This window comes from Neofelis nebulosa, chromosome 2, assembly GCF_028018385.1.
Source record: "Neofelis nebulosa isolate mNeoNeb1 chromosome 2, mNeoNeb1.pri, whole genome shotgun sequence".
In the NCBI taxonomy this organism is placed as follows: domain Eukaryota; kingdom Metazoa; phylum Chordata; class Mammalia; order Carnivora; family Felidae; genus Neofelis; species Neofelis nebulosa.
The window spans coordinates 171,964,433-171,990,387 of NC_080783.1; the positions used below are offsets into that span (position 1 = coordinate 171,964,433).

At 43.0% G+C, this 25,955-nt stretch overlaps 1 protein-coding gene across 10 annotated transcripts in view; it reads right to left on the reverse strand.

The window, feature by feature from the left end:
- Positions 1–25,955, reverse strand: part of NFIA (nuclear factor I A) — a 576,975-nt gene that overhangs the window by 7,627 nt on the left and 543,393 nt on the right. The window lies entirely within an intron of this gene.

Sequence of the window (25,955 nt, forward strand, 5' to 3'; positions counted from 1 at the left end):
AATGAAGGGGAGGAAGGGGGGCGGAATTTTCTGGGGAAGTAGAGGATCGACAAACAGTAGTAAATATTGAGTCACTGAAGCTGATCTTATTCCTCTGATGTTAAAACTCAATGTCGGGGCGCCTGGGTGGCTCAGTCGGTTAAGCGGCTGACTTCGGCTCAGGTCATGATCTCGCGGTCCGTGATTTCGAGCCCCGCGTCAGGCTCTGTGCTGACAGCTCAGAGCCTGGAGCCTGTTCCAGATTCTGTGTCTCCCTCTCTCTCTGACCCTCCCCCGTTCATGCTCTGTCTCTCTCTGTCTCCAAAATAAATAAACGTTAAAAAAAAAATAAAAAAAAACACAACTCAATGTCTTCATTGAGGTTTGCCAACATTCTGAATGTGTCTTAAAAATAAAGTATTTGTGTGTCATATATATGGCAGTCTACAGGAGGGCATGGAGCTCAATCACCTGGCACTGAGTCTTCAGTGCCCAGAAGTGCCTGGAGTAGAAGGCTGTCAACAAAAAAGTGTTCAATGAATGGACAATGGGTGAGGGGAGAGGTTTCCCGGGCTGATCAAGGTCTATTTTGATGATTTTCACATCTTTTTTTTTTTTTTTTTAATATTCCCTCTTTTTAGTTATTTACGTTTTATTTTAATCACCTGGTACTCATCATGACAGGTGCACTCCTTAATCCCCGTCACCTATTTCTTCCATTCCTACCCACCTCCCCTCTGGTAACTATCAGTTTATTCTCTAGTTCAGAGTTTGTTTCTGGGTTTGTCTCTTTTTCCCCCCCTTTGCTTGTTTGCTTTGTTTCTTAAATTCCACACACGAGTGAAATCATATAGTACTGTCTCTCACTTATTTCACTTAGCATTATACTTTCTAGCTCCATCCATGTCATTGCAAATGGAAGATTTCATTCTTTTTTATGGCTGAACAGTATTTCAGTGTGTGTGTGTGTGTGTGTGTGTGTGTGCGCACACATATACACACATTCTTCATCCATTCATCAAGCGATGGACAGTTGGGCTGCTCCTATATTTTGGCTATTGTAAATAATTCTGCTATAAACATAGGGGCGCATGTATCCCTTTGACGCAAGTTTTTGTACATTTTGGGTAAATACCCAGTAGTGCGATAGCTGGATCCCAGGGTAGTTCTAGCACATCTCCTTTTCAATGAGATGTAGGCACTGAAGATGGTATTGTGACATTCTTTGAACAGGTACAGATGGTCAATAGTGATACAAAAATAAGTGGAGGTGAATTAGAAAAAGTGGCATACCAAGAGCCCTGCGTATTTAGGCAAGTCACTGCACCTCTTTTATACCCCGTCTCCTTATATGTGCATGAGGTGGATTTTATGACACAAAATGCTTTCAGGTCACTATTTCTAAAATAATATTTTCAAAAATGACAGATAACAATCAAGTGATATCAAGACCGCACCCTATTAGCTGCCATGATGTCCAAATGACAAAAACGAGGCCACTGCATAGCCTGTGTTCATGCTTTTGCTCGTTCAGCATTTATTTAGAGCCTTCCATATGCCTGCTGGGCCCTGTTACCAGTTACCTTTCCAAAAATCCTCAGGTGATGAGCTTTGGACAACAGTCTGGTGATACATCACTTTATATGCTGGAGTTTCTTTCTCTGTTGCCTACACAAAGTGACCAGTTATGGTCTAATATCAGAGTCAGTTTCTCAAGTGAAATAGAGAAGCACGTGGCTTTCGCCAACTTTTCTCTGGTGATACCCTGCCAAGTTCACCATATTCATCATCATTCACAGCAAAATCATCAACTTCCAGCAACAATGAATGCCTGTGAAAATCACTGAGTTGGCACTCTCAGAAAGGGGGTACATTTGAGTTGATTCAGTCCAATGGAGGTTCATCGGTGCCCAGGAGATTCAATTAGGTGAATTAAGGACTCTGATACCAGGGATAAATGGCAAAGTGATAGCTACATGGAGGTGGGTATGAGATTTCCTGGTCACACAAGCTACCTTTGATTTCCAGAGGACTCGAAACACCTAAGCCTAAACCGTAAAACGACTCATCCTGGGTACTTTTCGATGTTCTTCTTTGACCACATGCTTTGAGGGAACACAATATAGCCTCTTGTGTCCCGAAAGGAAATCATCCTGGCAAATACACGGCCTAAATCCAACTGGACAAAAGGAAGAAGAGGGGGGAAGAGAAGAGAGGGCAGGCAAGCCCCCAAACTGTATTTTTAGTAGGTCTCTCCTAGTAGCTGATGGACTCACGCTGCAGCTGCATTCTCTCGTCAACAAAACAGTCTCAAAGTTTGGGTGCGTCAAATCACGCTTACAGATTTTCTGTTCTCACACTTTCTAAGTCAGTTGTGAAATCCCAGCCTTCTTCATTCTGACACTGCATAGTAGCTCTTGAAGCAAACATCGGGGACCCAGGGAGTCAGCAGGGGGAGCAGTTTTCCATACCACGGTTTCTGGACACAACCTCAGAGTGCTACAAAAATCTGCAATGCCTCTGCACTTCTCTTAAAAAGCAAAGCAAAAGCAAAAAAAAAAAAAAAAAAAAAAAAAAAAAAGTTTCTTCACACATCTTACTATTCAGTGTGTGCCTTGCCGACAAGGTTACCCCAGAGCAGCTCTGTAATCCTTCACTGAAATAGGCTTTATTGATTGCTCTGGTCTATTGTTCTCTTTTCAAGTCCCCCAAGTTCAAGTTCATCCTGGTGTTACATCATGTCTGGTTGCTAAGAGCAACCAGACAGACCCAGACGTGACTATCATTAGCAAGAAACCCTCCGTTCTCCTCCCACCAACCTTCCAGTGGCTCTGACGTAGCAGGCCCACTGCAAACACATTGAAGTATTTATTCTGCCTAATTTATGACCTACGCAGCAAGCAAGACCCCCACTCCAAAAACCAACACTGTTGTATATTTAATTAATCTGTCTTTCTCTGGCACTTGGGAAAGTTAGACAAAGGACTAATTATTGTGTTTCACTCTCCATACTTTTCTTTGGTGGGGGGGTGTGTGTGTGTGAATATTTGCATGGGAAAGAAAACTACAAGGCCTAGCATTGCCCCCCCCCCCCACTTTTTCTTTTTGCCCTATTGACATTTCATGAAATACTTTAGCTGCTTAAGGGAATTAGAAAAAAAAAATGTGATGTGAATGTTACTCCTTCTGAGTTGGTATTCAGTAACACAAATCAACTCATGACATGTTTAAATTTAAATGCTAACCACACACTCTCAGAGTTACTTTAAAGGTTAGTTTTTAATCAATAGAAGTTGCTGACTCCGGGTTTTTGAGCTGCGCACTGCAGCTCTTGGGCTTTTGTCTAACGTTAGAGCTTTCAAACTTTTTTTTTTTTTCCTTGAGATGATTTTAGCAATGATTTTCAGACACAGAAGGCTATTGTGTTCTGACCAGCAACATGTCAATAGAGAAGCGAGTTGCCCTGTGGTGTGGTGTCAATATGACTCCTGAAGACATGGGTTGGGGGTCTTTAATAACCCGTGAAAAAAACTTAATTAACCCTTTCAGGCCCAAACCAAAACCTATTCTTAAACTTTTTCACTCCTGTAATTTGACCATTAGTACTTATTTCAACATCACACTAATCTTCATGACAATGAACCCAGCTACTTGACCAAGGCTTTCCCCAAATGGGAAGTCAATCCTTTAGGGGAGCCATACAGGGAATTTGTTTTTTGTTATTTTTTTGGTTTTTGAAGTTCTTTTTGGGCGGGGGGGGGGGGGGGGGGGCGGAAATGAGGTCTTTTTGATTAAATCATTCCTTTGCAGAGATAGCAGATAAACAGTTATAATCATAATCAAAAAACGTATCCATTTCACTGAATTGTTTTCTCATGATCTGTTTGTAACTGAGACATTCCTAATTCCTTTATGAGGAATGTTATAACTGCACATGTATAAGCCGCCTGATTTTTAGAAACTTCCATGAACTACTACTAACATCAAATGGACAAGACTGTGTGGAAAAGCCTGCTTTTCTCTTGTGATATTTTGTTAGCAAATCTATTACGCAAGCAGTGCCAGTTTCAAAATATCACTTGAAGAATGACTCTGCGCATTTTCTTCTTGGGTCGTACAAGCAAAATATAAAAAACAGTCTGAGGTTGTTAAATTGTTGGGGTTGGGTAGCAAAAAATCACCAGGAAAATGGTGCCACACTAAACAAAGTTCATTGATGGAGAGTCAAAAAATGGTCTTCAGATATGTACTGATGCAAGCTTATATTTTATATGGTTTCTGCCTTCATACTTTATATGCCCTTAATCTAACCTACTGTATCCAGATGGACTACAAAGGAATCTCTCTGTCCCTTATCTGCAGCGAGTTCCAATATTACAATACAATATAGGATGATGTTATCTTGATACATTTACATTAAGGAAGTAAACACAGAGCTTTGATCTATTTTTTCCTCAGGGACTTTCAGCTCTAGTTGTTTTGGAGGTCTGTAAATCCACAACTCCCACAGAGGCGCTAGTTAAGTAAAATTACCCTGCTACACTCACAATTTCTACAGTTTGGGATGTGCTGGGGGGTGGGGGTGGGGGGGTAATTGTCCTTTCTCAGTGTTCAAGGTGAAACATCAAAAGAAACCTGCAGTCCAGGACCGGAGCTCAGCTTTCCTTTTCTCCAGTCAAATGAAGAAGTAATCTCATCAGGTTGGAAAGTGCTGACTAAGGATTTAATAAAGTGCCTGCAGATGTGGCGTCTCTAAGGTATTCAACTCATGTAATGCAAAACAGCTCCACGCCGAATGTGCTTATAAAATTTCATTTAACCATTGCAGCGCGAAAAAAAAAAATTTTTTTTTTCAGCGTTCTCTAAGGAGTTTTATCACACTTCCCGCCCCTTAATTTACAGCTCCATGAAAGTTGGAATCCCATTCTGCTGGGATTCTGGAATACTCACAGTAGTCAGGTTTTATGAGCCATAAACAATATCTATCCGGCTGCATCCTAAACAGGAAGGCTGAAATAGCAGTTGGCACCCTCTGGCAGTGCCAGGCTCTCTCCTTCCTTATGCCCCACGGGGAGCAATTAGGAAACTCTTCCAAACTTTGGTCATGAGGTGGCCCGAGACATGGTTGAAGAAGACTCAACTCCTTAGTGAACGACAAACATTCTAATGTGAATAACAACTTTTTTTTAAAGGCCTTTTATAGACTCTTCTCACTAAGAGGGCAGGATGTATATCTTAACAACAAAAGGAAATACAAGTCTCTTTGAGATAGCTAATATTTTACTTTAACCAAAAAAAAAAAAAAACAACAAAAAAAGGGAGGGTGCAGGGGGTGTGGATGGGGAGGGTGGAACAGACTGTGACGCAGCAGAATCTGTTTTTCAAATTAAAAAGTTAAACAAAAGGCCTCAAGGGCAAAGTTGAACGCTGCGGAAGGAGGCTGTTAATGTGGAATCCAGAACTGGGTGTGACGCCTCGTTTTCTTCTCCACACAAGGTGGGTTATTTAAGGACATTCACACACATAAAAAGGAGACATGCGGATACAGGGGGGCCTCTGTCCCCGCCCCGCGGGCAGGCCCGCCTGTTCATCAGCCCCAAAGAGGACGCTACCAACCAGGACCACATGAGTTGTGGTCACCATTTTGACTCTTCTCTTGAGGAAGTGCTGTATCTCTGCGGGGTCACACTCATCCAGTTAGTCATTTTTGGCTTCCTGCTCTTGTTTGGAGGAGCAAAAAGCCCAAGTTTAGCCCAAATGAGTTGCCCTCGGCAAATCAGCCAAAAGCCCGGTAGCTCCCCCGCCCCCTTTCAAGACAACAGAAATGGACCACCTTCTGAGTTTCTCACATCAGTAGACACCATTTTGGAGCACTTCTTCCCTCAATCCACAAGCACTAGGGGCCTAATGTGTGCTCGGTGCTATGTACACTAGGCTCTGGGGGGAGACTCCTCGAGACGTTGTGCAGAAAGAAGGCACTGAATTGCAGCCTTCTATAGCTTTCATTGCTGTTCTCACAGTAGGATCTTTATCAACTTAATATCAACGGATGAGGCTGAGCATCCAATGTCCCAGGGACCCAGGATTGAGTCCTACTTTTTCCCTTAACTAGCTGTGGGATTTGAAGTAAGCTGGTCTCTGTCCTGGGGCCCCCAGAGGGTTGCCGTGAGGGCCATTCTGCATTACAGGAGAGGAAGGCAGATTTTCACACTGGTTTCTTCTGAAAAAGGTGCCATGCTGTACACAGGTGTCAGTTATTGGTATCGCCAGCCATGGGCTTTGATCCCTGCCGTCATTTTTCTTGTCTGATTTTGTTAATTAAAGAAAACCTGTTTTCAATAACGCTAAACCAAGACTTGTTTATTGTACAGGAAACTGTTAAAACATTAATGGGCCGTGATTGGCCCCACTTACCTTTGTGGCCTTATCTTTTCGCTGCTTGTACTCAACACTTGTGCTGTGTCAAACTTCTTCCAGATCCCCCAAAGCCAAATGCTTTCTCCCTGCTGGGCCTTGGCACGGGCTGTCCCCCTCTCCTTGGCTTGGCTAACACTTGCTAGCTCTTGCGTTCTCAGATTAGCATCCCTTCTTCCAAGGGGTCTTTCTCGAGGCCTTTCGTCCCGGGGTTTACCTCTGTCATAGTCACTGAGCTTTAATTACCTGTTTTCTCCCCAAGAAAATGGATACATTCTTGAGTGCGGCATCCCCAGTGTCTTGCCCAGTGGCTGGCACAGAGTAGGCACTTACTAAATACTGTCAAGGAAAGAAGGAAGGAAGGAAGGAAGGAAGGAAGGAAGGAAGGAAGGAAGGAAGGAAGGAAGGAAGGGGCGAGCTATCTTAGAGGTTCTGGAAGCCTGGTATCAGTTACCCCAACAGGGCATTTAGATGGATGACTTCTAGCATGGCTGTGCCATATCCGTGCTCACGTCACATGGCCATGCCTCCCCAAATGACAGGCACTCTCCTGAGAGAGAGGAACAGGTCTCCACACGCCGCCCCAGGCATTTCTGACTAAAGAGCTGCTGCAGTGGGACCAACTGTGGCCAACTGCGTCAGTAGCATGTGCAATAGTTTTGTAACATGGACTGCTGCCTACTTACTACAAGTACAGAGGAGTTGTCCAAACCACCGCTCCCTGGAGAGTGACCATGCTGCTCCCGGCCAAGACCTCTGTTTGGTTCAAACCTCAAGACGGGAAAACACTAATCTTTTTACCCAATGAGCCATCCGGCACCTCCAAACCTTGAGAGTACGTACACAATCCAGTTATTCCGACCGTTGTTCCAAAGTCTAAATCTTTCGCTGTATTCCAACTTGCCCTAGTGTTTGCCTCACCATCAAGTAATGTTTTTTGTTTTTGTTTTTGCCCCCCCCCCCCTTTACATTTTCATCTGAGGAATCTTTTACCTCACGAAACCAAAGACTTCTGAATTAACAACGGCACTCGGGCCCACTCACATTTGCTCTGCGGACTTCCTGGAGGGCTGGTCCGCATTGTGGTAGAGCTGGGGCCCTGGAGGCCGAGTTAGCAGAACCTCATCATTTAACTAGTACGCACCATTATGTACTAGTTAAATCATCTTAGGCGAGTTAGCATTCCCCAATCTTGGTTTTAGACTCCATGAAATGGAGATAACAACTTTATCAGTTTTTATGGGGATTAGATGAGCTAATGCCTGGACAGAGGCAAGCACAGAAAACCAGAACGCCAGGGTAACTGGATTCTCTAACTGTAGCATGTGGACAGGCCCTAAGGTCCACGTGAGATGCAAGGAGGACTGGTTCCCTTGGAAAGTCATGGCCCGACAAGGCGTTTTTCTCTCATTTAATGATATAATTTCTTAGTTAAAAGTAGCAGCTGCATCAGTTCCATTTCCCCAGTTGCAAGAGAAAGTTCTTGAGAAAATAAAAATCTGTCTTTAATTGCGGTATTAAAATCAGAACAGCGAAACCAACCACACAAAAGGAATTGGCTCAAGTTTATGAAAGGCATTTGGGCCCTTGCCTTGCAAGGCTCAACTGCACGCCTTGGAAGTTGGGGGTGAGCGGGGGAGAGGGGAGGCGGGGAGGGAGGGAGTAGTCAGGCAACCAAGTGGGACAGAAACAATCCTATTTTGGTTTTTGTTAGCGAACGGCATACTACATAGATCAGAGACTTCTTATAAAATACAAACCCCCACTGTACACAAAGCACAGGAAAATGTGAGGAAAAAAGGGAAAAACTAAAAGCAGCTTAGGGTGTGTTAACGCTGCTATTCTGTCAGCTTAAAGAGTATTTTATGCTTGATCAACAGCTCTTTTTTATTGTGCTTTTCTTTCATTCATTCAAGACATCAAAGCCGGGCACCACCAGTGTACCTGCCTTCTGGAGCCGCTTGTGAGGGGGTTCTAATGAAGCACGACTCTGGGAGCCGGAGACCCCCGTGGACACGGCAGTTCAAAGGGAATATTTCAACAATGATTACATTTTGTAAATCTTTTTATGAAAGAGACAGCTTATTTCCTGCTTTTTCATGAAAAATAGATTCTATCCATTAAAGTGAGCCCGCGCCACGGAAGCTGCTTGAGATCTGAGGTGCAGCGTGGAGATTAAGGGGACAACGACCCGATGAAATCGTCCAGAGTTCCTATCTGTTTGGCTGGGTTAGCACCGCCGGATTTTCTGGGTGGAGCCCAGACAGTGCCCGGATGGATGGCTCTGCCTCGGAAACGCAGTGACAAGGGCGCTTCGCGGTTTATTTTCAGGAGGGCCTGGTGTTTACAGTTTGTTCTTTTCTCTTTTTTCTTTCCTTCCTTCCTTCCTTCCTTCCTTCCTTCCTTCCTTCCTTCCTTCCTTCCTTCCTTCCTTTTTCTCTTTTCTTCCTCCCTTCCTTCCTTCCTTCCTTCCTCTCTTTCTCTTTCTTTCTTTCTTTCTTTCTTTCTTTCTCTTTCCTTCCTTCCTTCCTTCCTCTCTCTTTCTTTCTTTCTCTTTTCTTCCTTCCTTCCTTTCTTTTTCTTTCTTTCTTTCTTTTTGTTTGTTTGTTTGTTTCTTTCTTTCTTTTTTTCTCCTTCCTTCCTTCCTTCCTTCCTTCCTTCCTTCCTTCCTTCCTTTCTCCTTCCTTCCTTCCTTCCTTCCTTCCTTCCTTCCTTCCTTCCTTCCTTCCTTCCATTCTTTCATTCTTTCTTTCTTTTTTTGAGTCTACGAAGTCCAACCCAATATCAGAAAGCATTAAGGCAAGCCCTTTTACCGCACAGAGGAAAGATGAAAGATTTTAGTTACAGATTCATTAAACGTTGTGTTTTAATGCCCTGAAATGGGACAAACCCTTTTGCATGTGGGAAGTTTGCCATTAAAAAACTGGCTCGGGTTTGAAGATACAATACAGGCTTTATTATTGGCTAATGTCTGCCCCAAAGGCAAAAATAGAGAAGGCAAGCTACCCTTTCGTGATTTTTGATTTTCAGTTTTAAGATCATCTTTCCTCTAGTCTTTTTTTTTCCTTTTCTTTTCTTCTTCTTTTTTTTTTTTTTTGTTTTGTTTTGTTTTGTTTTTTGTTTTTTGGTGGCAGAGAGAGTTGAGTACAGTAGGGAAGGCAGAGAGAATATGATTTCCTAGGGAGCTATGAAATGAAAAAAATGTATGTTTTCTACACATCAGATTCCAACTTTAATTAAATGCCTGTTGTCTAACAAGCACAGACAGTCACACTTGGGGCTGGCCCAATGGTGGCCGGGGGAGGTAACCTTTCTTGTTTAAAAAGAGAGGCGTGGGAGTGGAGGTCAGAGCTCAGCAGAGCGTGGCCACATTGTAATAATCATTCCACCCAGTGCTTCTCTGCTCCTGCTCTTCCCCCAGAGCGGAAAAGACCTTCCCAAACACCGCTCAGGTTCACAGTGCATCTATCATGTAGATTTGGTGTTGGGATTGTGCAGGTAGAGAAAGTCTGGAAAGGGGAAAAATAACATTAAAGCGAAAAGTAGTCCAGTTATTACAAAAATTCTCGCAGAGCTATCCCGCAATAGGATGACAGAGGATCTGGTTCTTTGCCAGGAACGAATTCCCAAACTAACCTTTTCAGCCAAGAAGCCCCTTTTAGGCACTGGATGGCATCTGCCACCTTTGCACCTTTCCACCCCAGCTGGCACCAACTGCGAAGGCCCAGATCACAGGTCTTTGCTTCCCACCCCTTTTAAGCGCCCTCCGTTCACTGTCCAGGCTCCTTCCTCCTGTCCTTTCCAGCCCCGTTTCTGGCCCCCTTCCCACCCCTCCAGCCAGTCTCTTTCTCTCCCTCTCCACCTGGGTTTGAGCCCCCCACAGGAATGAGGGCAGACCCCTTCCTCTCCCAAAGTCCACACAAACCAACAGTCCTTCCTACTCCATTCACTGGATTAAGAAAGGCCTCGAAGAAGAGCTCAGTCAGCTGCAACCACGACCACCCCGCCTGGCAGCTGGAGTGGAGGGCTTCTGGAGTGAGCCAAAGAAACGAGGCTCAGAAGCAGATTTGGGACAGAAGGTGGAGGAGGCTGGGGCATCTTAGTTCTCTGATTCACGAGGAAAGAGGGGCTGGGGAGATACACCTCCTCACTCACAGGACTGTGAATCGGGAGCCCCCCCACTCCGGTCGCTGGTTGCCCTGGGACTTTGGCACACAAGGAGGCCGCTCTGATCGTACTCACAAAAATCCCATTCCTAAACTTTCTTTACCTTCCAGGAACGCCTGCGTTTCGATTTCACTGGTTCCAGGACTTATCTTTTCCTCATTCACAGTGTGGATGGGATGCTGGGGTAAAACTGCTCATGTCCCTCATTGAGGCTGGAGTGAGCTTGGCCATGGAAAATGCCAGAGACTTAACTTCTAGCCTCTGTGACTTAGGGGGTCCAACTTAACTTATCTGCAAAACGGGCCTGGGTATACCAGTTATCTCAGCATTTGGGGCAGGAAATAACAAACATAAAAAGACAAAACTGAAATACTGGCCTAAATGACTTTGAAATACCGGCCCCAAGAGCAAGCAGCATCATCACGGGAGGCGTTGCTGGGATCTGGATGGCATGGGGTGGGGTCAAGGCTTCCTCTGGGCCAACTACCCTCGATAGAAATGGAATGGTTTCCCCGAGCCCAGTCAAAGCTCCATGTGGTATCCCCGAAAGCACACACCAGGGATCAGTGAACAATGCTTTCCTCCTCCTTCTGAAAATGTGGTGGGATTTAGGGTTTTATGGCAACACAACTTGTCTTTGTTAAGACGTGACTTGCAAAACAAACCCACATGGGGGAGTTGGCAGTTTCAAATGACAGTACTTTTTTTTTTTTTTTAATGCTGAAACAGCAAATGCTTTTTATGTTCAGATTTATTTCTTTCTAAATTTGTAGATTAAATTTACAACTGAGCAATATTCATTACTACAAACAATTCGATTCTTCCTGAATATTTCTCAGGGAGGTGAGTGGGAAGCCTCTTGGTGGGGCTGGGGTGGGAGGTGGGGGAGTGTTGAACAAAGTCCCACAACGTTAATACTCTGTGTGAAGGGTCTTTTCAATGGCTTGGACATAGACATGATATATATGACTGGCAGTGCTACCTGGCTTCCCTGTCAGGAGTCTATGCTTCTTAGAGAGAGGTAATATTACACTAACATAGAAAAATTGGATTCATTTTTATCTTTTTAGTCATGACTTTAGAGAGGGTGGAGATCTCCCAAGCAAAGATTACTGAAGACAGATTTAAGCATGTGTTTATACAATCAAGCCATGGAAACAAAATCACCTACTTTGTGTTCAGATAAATTCTACCTGGTAGGGCTCGTCCAGTAACTGACACTCAGGAACAAACCCACAACTTATGCACACAGTGCTAATCAAGAACAGCTGTACATTCCACTATCATTTTATTATATTTTAATGAAACCAATTACACATCGGACTGTTCTATGTTCATTGGCTTTTTAACTTTTTTTTTTTTTTAACATTTATTTATTATTGAGAGACAGAGAGACACAGAGCGTGAGCAGGGGAGGGGCAGAGAGAGGGGGAAACACAGAATCCGAAGCAGACTCCAGGCTCTGAGCTGTCAGCACAGAGCCCAACGCGGGGCTTGAACTCACAAACTGCCAGCCGAAGTCGGTCACCCAACCAACTGAGCCACCTAGGCGCTCCTGTGTTCATTGGCTCTCTAAATATCCTTTTTTTTCTTGCTAAATCACTATACAGATAGGAGATCCTATCGTTCATTTTGCATGAATGGTGGTAGTTTCAAGTGATACCTACTAACTTTTGCTGGATTCTGCAATCACAAAAATCTTGCAGCTAATACCACTTTAGCTATCTTAAAGGCACTGAGTTAAAAAAAATAGAAGATTTTTCTTTCTTTTAGAGAAGTGAATTGTCTGGGCTAAAATATGGCTTCCCGTTGTACTCCATCAGCCTCTCGGTGTTGTTCTTCAGGAACATGTTTATGAGTTCAAGTTCAGGTTTGAACTAAATAAAACACTCCTCAGGAGTTTATAAGTGAGCCTCATTTACATGTGCTCCCTCTGAGCTCTGCCAGCCTCAGTGCACCAGTTTCCAAGGCTTGGTGAAGGAATGTTTTACAGTTGGAATCTGTACTGCTTTCTCAGGCATTTCAGACTCTGAGACTGGGCAGCACAGCGTTAGTGAGTATTAAAAGTTTCCTCGGATCTGTTATAAAGTCAAAGAAAGAGAGAAAGAAAGACAACAAGACAGGGGCTGGGAGAACTAACTGTATCCTCTTAATTTTCTCTATAAGGCTTTCAAGTTAACGTTCCAGTTAAAAACTAAGTAACAGATTCTAGATGTATGTTCTAGAATTCCATAGCCATGGCTTGGAATTTCTTGGCAATCATTTTCAGCATTCTCAATGCATGTGTATTCCCTTCAAATATAAAAACTAGGGTTTGCTTAAACTGTTTTTCTGCCTTGAAAATGAAGATAAAGAGTGTTAGGAAGATAAATGTGCCAGCCCAGAAGGGGCTTTTCAGGTCAAAAAGATCTCGGGGATTTTTCAGGCAATAAAGGTACACTAGAGAGGAAGAAATAGCTCTTTTGGGTTTGGAACCAGGAGGAGTTGAAGTGGGGATTCTAAATGCTATCATATGGAACCGACCTGGAGAGAGCTGATTTCGTGACTCAGTGGAGTCAAGGTTAAGTCCGGGAGTTCAGAGAAAGCAGCCATGGTCTTCACGGGCAGAAATGAAAAGAGAACGAGAGAAACAGCACCATGCACTCTGCCACTCAACTTCCCTCTGAATTTATCTAGCAAGAAAGTAGGTATAGGAGTAATACACCAATGATGCAGGGCCTCAGGGTTACTTTACAGCATCTCTTTACACTGGAATGCTCCTTTCTTGACAGGTGAGCACATCCAGTGTCACTGCAGGTCCTGGTGTCCCCAGCTTCAGCAGCTGCCTCCCTGCAGAGTGGTACGTGAGGAGTCCAATAGTTCAAGGGTAAGCGCTGCTGGGGGGAGGTGGTGGTTAGAGAAGAATCTACCTGGCTGAGGGTGCATGGCCTAAGAGTCCACGATGAGTCTGTGTCTCAGTTTGTGCCTTGTGAAAAAAGAATTAAGACCACCTTCCTGGCATGTGGTTGTGAGAATAAAATGAAATAATATATGAAAGTGCTGTGTGTCTTAACTAGACTATGCAGAACCGATGCTTTTTTTTTTTTTTTTTTTTTTATGGTATTCTTTTCTGACATGGGGAAGACAGAAACCTCATCTTTATATGCCAGGCCACTGCTCTGCTTGGCCTAGTACAATGATGGGTAGTCGTTTTTCTTGAATAAATACGGTAATACCATGAGTATGCTAGCCACATACTCTTTTCCCTCAATCTCCTGAACTTAGACTAGGTTGAATGCTGAGAAACATTAAGGATTTTCTAAAACCACATTAAATGTGAGTAAGCTTCTAAATTAAACTCTTTGCTATGAAAATAAGAAGTTTCTTCTTTTGGATAAGCACACGAATAAAAGTGGAATCATAGTCTGAAGACATGGATGGCAAAAGTAGTGTCCTTTCGGGTGGCGGTTTACTTATGGTGACTGAGTGGAACCTGGGCTTACAGCCTTGAGAGTTTTTTCAGACGGTGGCCAGGAAAGACTGGCCAATTTGCAGAAAGATGATAATTTGCATCTGAGACAGTCTCCACTAATCTCATCGGTCAGTCAACCACAGATTACTGAGAATCATGCTCTTTCTTTTGCCTAGTTTTTTGTTTCTTTTTCCTTTTTTATAAGTATCTAATTTTGACTCACTCTACACTGCCCTTGGCAATCTGCTGTTCAAGGTCTCTATAGGAAACAAATTAAGCACAATTGCTAATGTCACTGGTGTGTGTGTGTGTGTGTGTGTGTGTGTGTGTGTGTGTGTTTTAAGTTACTCTGGCAACATGGTGGATGGCAGGAATTTTAAACTCAAGATGGTGTGCAGATTTTCCTGAGGATTTAATTAACCAATGTGGACCTTAATTGATTTGAAGATGAAATAATTTGATAGCTGACCTGATAGTTCAAAAAGCTGTACATTCATTAGTGTGTCTGTAGGTGGATGCAAAGGTAATGTTTTTGAATGGATGCTGAATCCATGTTTTGATGCATATCCAATGCTTTGAATGGACGCTGGTAAAGGAGTAGCCTTATTCTTCTACAGTTTTCTTTAAGAAACAGAGAGCAAGCCACAGTTCTTGGTCTACAAAGGTCATTGTGATGCAAGGCCCAGGGGAAGAGCCAGGCGGAACAGCCTTCCTGGAAGATGGTGGGGGTTGGGAAAGGGGAAGAGTGATGTGTTTAGGAGGGTGGGGTGAAGAGAACCTGGTACATCTTTAGACTTCAACAGGAAAAAATATTTGGGAAGAGGCCAACTGTGAGATACAGCATGGCCCTCGCTGGATGGTAATGATGTAACAAATAGCAACATTCAGAGCTATCCAGATACCAGAGAGAACAACTGGCAGATATTAAAATCATTATAAGATGTGAAATTATACCTCTCACTGCTTCATTATCTCTATATTTCATAATATTTGTCTAGAAAGGCACACAAAGCCTATCAGGTTAAATTAATCCTAATGATCAATTTTACTTTTATTCTAATTAAACAATTTCAATTTAATTAATGCGAGCACAGAAATTAGTCAAAATTACAAATGTAAATGTTGAACTTTAAATCAAAGGTCCTCCCTACTCTGCCTCCCGCGGAAGCACTTTAAAGTGTTTGCCTGTGAAGGTAGATGGGAATTTTAACCTCTGTCTATACTGTGAAGGACAAAAGTTAGAAAAATGTGCAAGCAAAAGCAATCCAGGAGCACAGACAGAAATGCAGGTTTAATGCCCACCCACCCTCACCCACGTACGCACAATACACACACACACGGCGGTCTATGAAGACACATTCCGTGAGGTAGACTTGTGAACCGCGTGCTTTTTTGTTCCTGAGGATTCCAACGCACTTGGGTCAGTTTAACGGATATTGGGCTTTTACAAAACACCTTTGTAACAGAGGAACCATGTACCCATTTCCTAAGGCACATGTTAAACTACCAGTCCCTTTCCTCCCTGGTGTCAGATACCCTGCATCTCAGTTCCACTTTGCCTCTGATTGGCCATGTGCCCTTGGAAGTATTTCCACCTCCCTGGGCTTTGGGTCTCTTATTTGGAGGTGCCGTTTGATCACAATGATACACACTTTATTCCAAAATGCACTTAAAGTTGTATCTGGAAAATGAGGGCATCTAGAGTAGATCATCTTTAAGGAAATTACCAGCTTCCATATGCTATATTTCTATGACTTCAAAAGATACTGGCATCTTAAAACGGATTTGAAAATGGTATGGGGTATAGGTGTCTGAGTCATTCTCTCAAGATATTCAAATAACTTTTCTTCTTGCTTAATAAAAACCCAAAGTGGATGGAGCCCAGACTTCTAAAAATGTGAGGTTTCAAGGAAATGATGTCACAAATGAATTTTTTTTTCCTAAAAAGAAAAAAAAAAAGGCAGACAGGGTAGCAGCACATGCAAAAATGTGAAATAGAAAAGTTACACATGATAAAAAGAAATGCATTTCATGTTTTGTATTTAAAACTTTCTGTTCTGGTGAATCATACTTAATAACGGGTCTGCAATGTCACAGATTCTCGGTCTTAGAAGAGTGTTATATGCAGCATAAGATTCTATGTTGTCACTCTTATATCCATAAAATAGCCACAACTTCTTTTCCCACAGGGAAGCCTTCATACATGATCTTCCATCCTGACTTGTTCACAACTGCATATGCGAATTATTTGATAGCAATCAATCCACTATCACTGTTCAGGGACATTATAGGAGAACAGCAGAGTAATTTAACAATATAGTTGATTAGTGTAATAATTATCATTAAATGTAGTAATGATAGTGGGATTCCCCTTACCTTGGTTAATGACCATGGACAATTCATTTCTTGACTGCCAGTGGTAGAAATGGTTTTTGAAATATTAACTTCTGCCCCATGGGAATGACACTTAGCCCACCACATTTAATTTTTGACCTTCACTGAACAGCATGATCCTAATCCCTTGATTTTATAATCTTAACTAGGAAACATTAAAATATGGATTGACTCCAGTTGGCAGGAATCTTTATGTTCTTTTCACTAAAAAAGCTATAAATCCAATGGTTGACCTTTTATTTCCAGGTCACAAATGACACCCACTCACTTTTGTCCATTCACCTAGGATTTATGTTAGGGTCTACAGGTATAAGCCATGAAAGTTGAACTTTAATGAAATGTCTTTCAAAGATGTGCACTTAGCCAAAAATTTTCCCACAAAAAATCAGCAGATAGCCTTTAAAAAATAGCTATTATATCTTCAGGTTTATGGTTGGCCTCAACTACCTCTATTTTTCACTGGTAGTAAGTTTCCTCTCGTACTATTATTTTTGTGAGGATAAAAATTAGGCGTGTGTTTGGGATGATAATAGTACTTTAGTTCCCAATTTGGATTTCTAAACTGAAAGATTTCTGAAATGTTCTCTTTTGCCATCACGGTAATTCATCTATCTCCAGCTGAAAAATGTTCCCTGTCCTTTTTCAACAAAATCAATTGTATTGATGGGAGGCGTTCTGTGTTGTCAATCAGGGAAATGTGAGTTGATGGGACCCCAAAGCAGCGAGATAAGGGAAGGAATACCAAACCTGCTCAGGTCCACACCATCTGAATGAGATCAATGCTTTCCCATAATACTCTTCCTGTCATGTAGCACCCTAACTGTCACAATTAATAATGTAGAAGGGGCTGATTAATTTAAGTAAAGTGCTCTCTGCTGTGTAAACACATAAAGATCTATGAGGCAAAAAAGAAAAAAGAAAGAAAGAAAAGGAAAAAAAAAAGAAAAAAAAAGCAAAGGGGGACAGGAAAGAACAAAACGTCATTTTTATTTTTCATGTGGATGTGTTCTCACTTTCCATTCTTCTCTTGTAACAATTACTGTAACAGCCACTCTGACAGAGTCAATAAATTGATCTGGGTCTTATGCAGCAGCAAAGCAGACTGATCTGATACACCATTATCTGCAGGGGAGAGTGGAGGTAGGGGGTTGGGGTGTGCTTGGGTGGCAGAGGGCAAGGGGGAGAAGTCAGCAAAGGCAAGTCAGCGTTGTTCTGGATAGGTAATTAGTGCTCTATGTGGAGTTTCTGGAAGACATAAATGCATACACGGTGTGCCTGTGTGCATGTGCATGTGCACGTGTGTGTGCATGCATGTGCGTGTTGAGAAGGGACAGAAAAAGAAGCCTTCAACTTGGCTAAAGGATGCAGCCTAAGTAATACCGTATGCACGACTTATTTAGGTCCCTGCGGTATTTCAGTCACTCACGCGGATCTGCAATTCAATGAGGATCACCACCCCATTAGAACTAATCATGTCAGCTGTGTATCTGACAAAATAAACATTCAGAAACTGTGCTCCTAGGTTCATAACTTGTTTTTGCACTGGGATTTTTTTTTCTTCTCTCCCTCATCCAGCATAAAGTTTAATAGTTTTTTAATACGAAATTATAACATACAAAGAAACTCTCCGTATGCATTCCTCCGCGTATTTTGCCTCCCAACCAGAAACTGCAGCTGTTAGCTGAGCTTTAACTTGCTCCTTGGGAGTATGCTAAGTATGTTCTTAATAAATAAATATCATTCCACTAGCTAATGAGAGAATTAATGGCACAACTTATGGAAAACGGACATAGAAGGATGGGGCAGGGGGAGAAGAAACTCAGCTTAGGGGGAAAATGACCAGATTACCTCTGGGAGTTTTGCCATATTAACATTTCTGGGTTTCTACTGGCAATCACAGGTCCCGGGTCCTAAAGATGAATGAGATGCATCCTGCCTGACCTCTGGTGCTGACAGAGGTTCAGTTCTAAGGGGTGAATATGCAGCAACAGCACATATCAGCTTTCTGTGTGCCAGGGGGGTACTGGGGGGTCTTACAATCTAACCATATTGAATCTTCATAAAACTCTAAGTGGAATGCAGGAAACAATTTATAATTTTATAAATGTGACATGTAAGATTCAGAAAGGCTCAAAACTACCCCCAAATCACTATACTAGTCTCAGACTGCTATAACAAAATATAAACTGGGTGGCTTTATTTTCTCATGCTTCTGGAGGCTGAGAAGTCCAGCATCAAGGTTCCAGCTGATCTGTACCTGATTTGTACCTGAGGGTCCTCTTTCTGGCTTGCAGATGGCTGCCTTCTCACTGAGTTCTTGGGTGGCAGAAAGAGAGCAAACTCTCTTCTTACACCAGCATTAATCGCATCGTGACACCCAACTCTCATCTAAACCTACCTCCCAAAGTCCCCACCTTCAAAAACCATTGCAGTGGGGCCCAGGGTTTCAACCTATGAACTTTGGCAGGGAAGGGGTAGGGGTGGGAGGAAAGGGGGAACGACACAATTCAACTCACAGCAGTCACGTACTGAGATAAATCAGTATCAAGTCTGTCTGACTCCAAAGCTGATGTCTTCTCTACTGTATGATACTGCCCAGGAGAGGAGGGTACCTCCTGATCATGGGTCTTCAAACTACTATGATCTGTAAAATCCTGTACCTAATGAGTGTTAAAGCAATCTAGGTTAACGTTTCTTCACATGCAGAGATCCCACTGTGTCCTTCACCTGCTTCCTACCCTCCACAGAATGAAGTCCAGTTGCCTTCCCATTGTTTGAAGTTATGTATTTATTCATGACCAGATCCTAACTTCCCAGCCTCATTATTCAACATTCTCTGCCACTTACATGGACAGGTATGCCAAACAGAGTAAAGTTCTCCAAACACACACTACTACTCTTTTGCATGTGCCTGGAATGGAATGTTGTACCTACCGGGTATGTCTGTCTCCTTCAAAACCATGTGTCACCTCCTTTAGAATAGCTTCCACGACTCCCCTGCTTCTCTCCAGAGTTAATTACCTACTCTGTGTACTCCTTACGGATCATACATACTTCAACTTTTTCATTTATCATACTTTACTATAGTTTGTTTACTTTTCTCCCTAGACGTCTGTGAGAAGGTGTGGAAGGGACTGGACACGCACGCACACACACACACACACACACACACACACACACACACGCATCTCAATGGCCCTCTTCAAGCCTAGTGTGGTACCAAGAATACACTAGGTGCTCAGTAAATTCTGAGTTTTTTTCCCCCTGTCCCCAAGATTAATCACATGTTCATGAGTGGGGGAGATAAGCTAGGCATCCAAGTATTTTGACTCCTAGTCTACCAAGATGCACAGGTCCCTACTACAGTCAGTTCCCTTACTAGAATTTTCTATCATACGGTCCTTCCATCTCCCCAGTACCACTCCTTCCCCACCCCCCACCCCCGCCCCATAATGTCCAGGGATCCATGGAAGGATTGTACATGAGAGAGGCAGGAGCTGTGTGCCATGAGAGCTGGCCTTAAATTTCCCCCAACTACTCAAGGCAACAGGACAGACACATTCACTTGGCCTATCCTGCCTTGGAAGGGAGCACTGAGCACGTTCTACTTCATTAAGGCAGCACTGTCGGGGGCTGAGGTTGCTCTTCAAGTTCATGCCTGGGCTGCAGCTCCGTTATCCCAACACATTCAGACTCCGGGAAGGGAGGGCGTGAGGGCAAGGAACACAGGGCTAGGACAGCCTGTCCTAACCCAGTGTCCCAGCCCCAACACAGGGCTCCAGCTTATCACAGGCTCCTGTGATTCATTAGTTAATGTGTAAAGCATTTGGAAAGTGGAAAGCTAATTAGAAGTGCTAAGTTATTTCATCTCTGCTGTAAAGGAAGCAATGTGAAGCCTAAGGAAAAATTCTCATGCAAATATTTTGGGGAGGCGTGTGCGGTGGAATGTAGCTCAGTGAATAGGCTCCATTGAAAGGCTAGATCTCAAAAAGAGAGGCCACTGATAAAAGAATGTGCCTCCATCCTCAATAAACAAACAGGAAGGTAAACAAGTGGGTGTGAGAAAAGTGGACAGGAAGAATCACTGAGGACTCACTTGAGATCTTTGAAAATCTCACTTTAGACAATAGGCTACCGGCCTTAAGACTGTGTATGTCAGTGGGACCTTCAAGGTCTCAGGCTCATTAGAAAGCCTGGGAAAGCCTGTGTCCCAAAGGAACCCCTCCTAAATGTGAAAGCCTATTTTTTAGAGCTCAGAAACATTTGGTAAAGCAAATTCCTGGGGCATGGGAGTTTTCGCATGCGGCGGCTTTGGGGAAAGGGGGCAAAACCACCTGTATTGCCTTCTCGCCTCACAGTTCACGTAACGGGGCCAATCAACTCATTTTCCTGTTCTCTGAACTCTGTTGACTCAAGCTCAGCAAAACCAGGCTCTTTTCTTTTGCAAAGGAAGCATCTGGTTCCAAGTCATAAAAGAGAAACCCAGAACCCATTGCTGACTGTTTGATAAGCACCTGGGAGGGCACATGGAGGGCACTGTTTCACAGAGTTCCCTTGCAATTACAAAGGCACATGTCCTCCAACTCAGTCTTTGCAGAATTCTAGTTTACCGGGAGAAAGTTGACCCAGCCCGTGGGAGCTGGTCTGCACAAAACTCCAGTATGTCTGCATGAATCCTGGACTCAGACAGAGGGCTAAAATGACATGATCACTACTCTCTCTCTCTCTCTCTCTCTCTCTCACACACACACACACACACACACACACAGACACTTACACAGTATATATGTTTCTTACACACATGGGGAGCGAGTATAGAGGAAAGGCCCTGTAAAAAGACAAGCATCAAGATATGAAGGGAGTCAAGTGCAACAACAGGAGTTAAAAGCACATGAAACCCAGCAGAGAGTAGGAAAAAGGAATGTGTCAAATACTGTTAACGGTTTACCTATTATTGATGGCCCCTTCCTTCTTGGGGCAGTTTTGTTTAGGGAGGACAATGTAACCAGCCCACGGCAACAGATCATGATTTTAGCCATCAAGACAATTCTGTGCTAGCTTTCCCAGCATTCTGTGCTGCTAAAGATTAAAATGGAATCCAATTTTAGTCAGGCCTGAACAGAAATTTGCTAACAGGAAACAGGGGAGGAGTATGGCAGGACCATTGTTTCCCTGATGTAAGAGGAATAGTGGAGAAGGATATGGGCATGAGATCTGGAGCCACAGCAGCCATTCTGCAACGAGAGGCACCAGGCATGAGGATGAATGGACAACATGCTGAGGATGGTGGAGTAGGACCCCTGAAAGAGCATGGGCTCCCGCTGGCATCATATAGCAGATGAAATAAGGCCAACAGCCACTCAGAATTTCACGTCAGGAAAAGAACTCTAATTGGCTTAAGCCACGCTCAAGTGGGTTTTTTTCTTGGAGGTAGAGGGTACTGCCTTCATTTCATAGATGAAGGCATTGAATTTTAAAGGATAATGTCCAAGATCACGCTGATGAATGGCATAGCCAGGATGTGAAAATAGGTCTATCCTCCTCTTTAATTCACATTCTTGTCCCCTTTTCCCCCCACAAAGAAATCAGGCCATGAGTACCAAATATGTTTCCCTTGGTATCTTGGAACTTCTGCCGATCAGAAGCATCATCATCAAGAGCCATCTAAAGACTGGGAATTGGGGCGCCTGGGTGGCTCGGTCGGTTGGGCGTCCGACTTCGGCTCAGGTCATGATCTCGCAGTCGGTCCGTGAGTTCGAGCCCTGCGTCAGGCTCTGTGCTGACAGCATGGAGCCTGGAGCCTGTTTCAGATTCTGTGTCTCCCTCTCTCTGCCCCTCCCCCATTCATGCTCTGTCTCTCTCTGTCTCAAAAATAAATAAACGTTAAAAAAAATTTTTTTTTAAAATAAAAAATAAAGACTGGGAATTTTGACAGCAATTCTGCAACCAAAACTAGGGTTTCCTGGCTTCCTTGCAAGGCTATCATCAAATTCAGACCTCACTCTTCTCAATTCTCTGTACAAATTCTCACCTTCTGTTTTCTAGCTTTCCTCCCACCTCATTTTTTGGCCCCCCTTTTCCCACGATCCCAAGGCTAATTTAACGGATACCAGATTTTTTACCCTTCTTCTTCCGTAAAATCGAATTATTTCCTATGCAGGCTCCCTCTTATCTTACCCTTCTCTGTGGCCACTGATCTCATTTTAATACTGAGAAGAGGCAAGTGAGGAAGGAGCCAGTATTTATTGAGCACCTATTGTGTGCCAAATCCCAAGTAGGCACCTAATTCTTTCAATAATCATCCATTTGCTGTAACTAAGCTTCCCCAAATCTTTCTGGAGCAAAGCAAAAACCAACCAAACAAAAAAGACTAACACCGCACTAACACACAGAGTTAAAGGTAATGGGATTACAGAAGCATAAGAATGGAGGGAGAAAAGGAGACCAGTATCTAGAACTGATGCCCTTACTTTGTCCAGAAGTGAAGTGTGTGGCTGAGGACATCTCAAAGGTGCTGCTAAATTAAAAACTGAAAGACTGTATAATGGGGATAACAACAATAATGGGTCTGCCTACTTAATGGGTTGCTCTTAAGATCAAATGAGAAAATAGTTTATAATCCAGAAAATACCATTTAAATATGAGTTTAGTTAGGGGCGCCTGGGTGGCTCAGTTGATTGGGCAACTGACTTCAGCTCAGGTCATGATCTCACGGTTTGTGGGTTTGAGCCCCGTGTTGGGCTCTGTGCTGACAGCTCAGAGCCTGGAGCCTGTTTCAGATTCTGTGTCTCCCTCTCTCTCTCTGCCTCTCCCCCACTCACGCTCTGTCTCCGTCTCTCTCTCAAAAATGAACGTTAAAAAAATATATAAATATGAATTTAGTTATCAACCAAACAATAAAAGCTATCATTTGTTGAATGCTTAGTTGGAATCAAGCATTTACTTTCTCTACACCAACAGAACTAAGACTTAAAACAACCATTAGAGATCATATAATCATCATTCTACAGTTAATAAACCAGACTAGAAAAAATTGAATTACCAAGAAAAAAGAAAAAAAAATAACCAAAAAATGAAAACATATACTGCTTCTAACTGAAGGAATAAAGTTCTATCCAAGTTCTGAAAAGGAAGCCCACAATCTCAGCTGCTCTGCTATCTGGTCTCTGGGCAGAATCTAGCTGTTCTCACAGATGTGGACCAACATCATTAGTAAAGGTCTTTTTCCCAGACAGGATGACAGAATGAGCCTAGTCTTATTTTACAGATGCATGAACTAATAGGAAACTGGTCTTCAGAAAGACCAAGTGAGGCATCAGTCCTATCCCACAGGACACAATTCCTAGGCTTCTGATTCCTTGATGTAAGAGGATGAGTCAATCTTAGGCCATCTTAAAGAGAAAATGGTCAATAACTTTTCACTAATAGTAATTAACCATGCAGATGGCATTTGGGAAAGAGAAGTTTGAGAGACAAACCGGTTCAAATCCTGGCTACCTCAATGGCCTGGGACGAAGGTACTCTTCTGAAATGCCAGTTTCCTCATCTGTAAAATGGGGATAACAGCACCAATCTCAGACGACTCTGAGTCCGGTAGCAAGTTCAGGCACAGAACCTGGCACATGTGGGTACTTAAGACACAGTACTGATTTGACCAATAAGTCTTCTTAACTTCGTCCAAAATCAGAAGGAAATGAAATTTTGTCTGTCATTGTATGGGCTTGTAACTGAAATGCTCAAATTCAATTCTAACTAGAAAGGGGAAGCTACTTTTTTTTTTTTTTTTTTTTTTTTTTTTTGCCTCTAAGAAATCTTAGTTTCCTGCCTTTGCAGCTCTCTGGCTGCTCCCTGAACTTCTGTGGGTACCCAACCTCCTACAGGCAGAAAGCACGGGGCAGGTTGGAGAGGAGGCAGAAAAGGCTTCAGCTAACTTGAGTGTAATCTCAGGTGACCTTGGTGCCCTGGGCAAGGGCATTACACAAGGAGGGGGAGTTTCTTGGAAATGAAGGGTGAAGGAGCTACAGGACATGACTGCGTATCTGGTTGGTCCAGAGAAGACAGAACTCAATAAACATGTTGCTCTTCCTAGGAGGGGTGAAATAAAGCCTTATCTACCAGCTCATGCATAGCATAAATGGGCAAAAATTAAAGGTAGGGGGGTAAAAAAAAGGGTGAATTACATGAAAACCAGAATCATATCATCACATCAAAATTAGATATGGATAGAAAAATGGTTTAGCCTTTCTGCCCCCTTCCACTCTTTGAAAAGTTCTTATACTATGGTCTCAAAGCCTCTTAGGCAAATTAGGCAAGTCCTATTGTAACTGGCATCACGCTGCATTATTAATGTTGTTGTTGTCATTACTATTATTATTATTTTAAATGTCTATTCATTTTTGAGGGGGGGGGGCAGAGAGAGAGGGAGACAGAGGATCTGAAGCAGGCTGTGCACTGACAGCAATGAGCCCTATGTGGGGTTCGACCTCACAAACCGTGATATTATGACCTGAGCTGAAGTCGGACGCTCAACCGACTGAGCCACCCAGGCACCCCACTATTATTGTTTTTTTAAACATCTGTGTCCTCTACTAGTCTCTGAACAACTTGAGGAGAATTGTTACATCCTACATTCTGTAGGTGTTGGGAATACTATAAGAAATGGTGAGTAAGCAAAGAAAGGAACTTATGAAGAGTTTTGTGGATTGCCTATGCTTTTGTTTCTCAAGCAGAACTTCAGGAATATGACACAGAATGTCAACAGATGGAAACGCTCTCCATATTCGCTGCCTCCCCACGTTCCTTATGCATCCCCACCAGAGGCAGACAATGGGTGACATGCCCATAATTTAGCCATGCAGGGACCTCTCTAGATCAGGTGGTTTCCAGCACAGTGAAGTGTGTGGCTTGTGCCTACATTTATAAATTTCATGAAGCAAAGGCAGTGAAGTCACACTGCTCGCAGGCCGAGCAGCTAAATGATTTATTAAGCAAAGGTTACAGCACCTGTGCCTTTTTGTCAACAAATCAGGCCCATGCCATGCCAAGCGATTCTTCTAATAACCCAAATGGTAATTTGGTTTTAAATAGCATTTCAGATACCACAATTCTGTTGATGCAGAACAGTGATAGATTTGGGTGGCAGGGAAGAAATGCCTGTTTTTAATATTGTTTGCACTCATTTTTCATCTTAAAGAATTAGTTCTCATTGGAGTTCTGCAGGTTAAGCATTTTATTTGAACATTCTGATTAAACTAGAACCTGAATCAAAATGAGTTCTTTGCTCAGTCCTTCTGTATGGGAATTGGTATTTCTATTTATTACCTGATGATGAAATATTAACTTTTTCCTCTAAATAAATGCATCCTCTTAATGGCTCTCGTTTTCAGGGATCAGATTAAATTATGAGATGCAATTGAAATGGCCATTGGCTTTCTGCTATTTGAGATGAGAGCATGTTCTCTATTATATTGTATCATTCAGTGGGCGTGCAGGGGACATTAATAGTGTCCAAAGTGAAGTAAAAACTCTATGCCCCAGAGACTTCTCTATA